Below are 1,026 nucleotides of genomic sequence, written 5' to 3'. Positions count from 1 at the left end.
AACTGCCATGTTTACATTTCATTATTTTTTATAGTTGTTTCTATTTTCAAAACTGAACATTCATCAGGGTGATTATTATATTCAAAGCAACAGAAATAACTGTACAAATCAAGCTATTATTTTAATTGTAGAATTGTAACAACTAATTTAGAGGCTTAATCTAAAACTCTATTATTATAATACTCTTAGTATCCATATTTTTGCTTTAGATTGTCTAGATGTACTAATGAATTGACTTCTTTAATCAATATGTCACATTTATAAGTCAATAAAGTTCATAAATTTATATGGAAGGATTTCCCTGATTGTGTATACAGATAACCAATCCCTATCTCAGTTCATCTACATATCTGTGAAGTAAATTAGAGAATGAATTAATGACTAAGCCCACCTCAGCCCTTTGTGAGAAAAGTCAAATCAATGAGACAATGAGATATAGTGGTTAATAAGACCATGTATGCCTATTTGAATATTATAGGTGCTAACAGAGAAAACTTTTTCCTTATTTTAATTACTGATGTTTGTTGGCATAATTTGACCACTATTGTTTTAGGAATAAGTGGCCTGAATGCTGGTTGGTTTCACTGTGCATTATTGTGTGACCTCTTGCCATTTATATCCCAATTTCCGCATGGAGACTATCACAACTTTCTCTGACTCATAACTTTAGGAGTGACTATCAAATGATACCAAGATACTACACAAAAATAAAATCATTATAAAAACTATAAATAGCCTTAATGATAATTTTTCTGTTAACATAAAAATCGAAAATTATCTGGAATTTGCCTCGTTTAGGTGGAATCCTAACCCCCAGTAGCCTGTTCCTTTTTAAACCTTCATAATTTTCCATGTCTATCATGGCATCTGGTTCCATCATTTCATGGGAAATAGATGGGGAAACAGTGGAAACGGTGTCAGACTTTATTTTTGGGGGCTCCAAAGTCACTGCAGATGGTGATTGCAGCCATGAAATTAAAAGACACTTACTCCATGGAAGGAAAGTTATGACCAACCTAGACAGAA

This window comes from Bison bison, unplaced genomic scaffold (assembly GCF_000754665.1).
Source record: "Bison bison bison isolate TAMUID 2011002044 unplaced genomic scaffold, Bison_UMD1.0 scf7180017864351, whole genome shotgun sequence".
Taxonomy (NCBI): Eukaryota; Metazoa; Chordata; class Mammalia; order Artiodactyla; family Bovidae; genus Bison; species Bison bison.
This window is presented reverse-complemented; position numbering follows the sequence as displayed.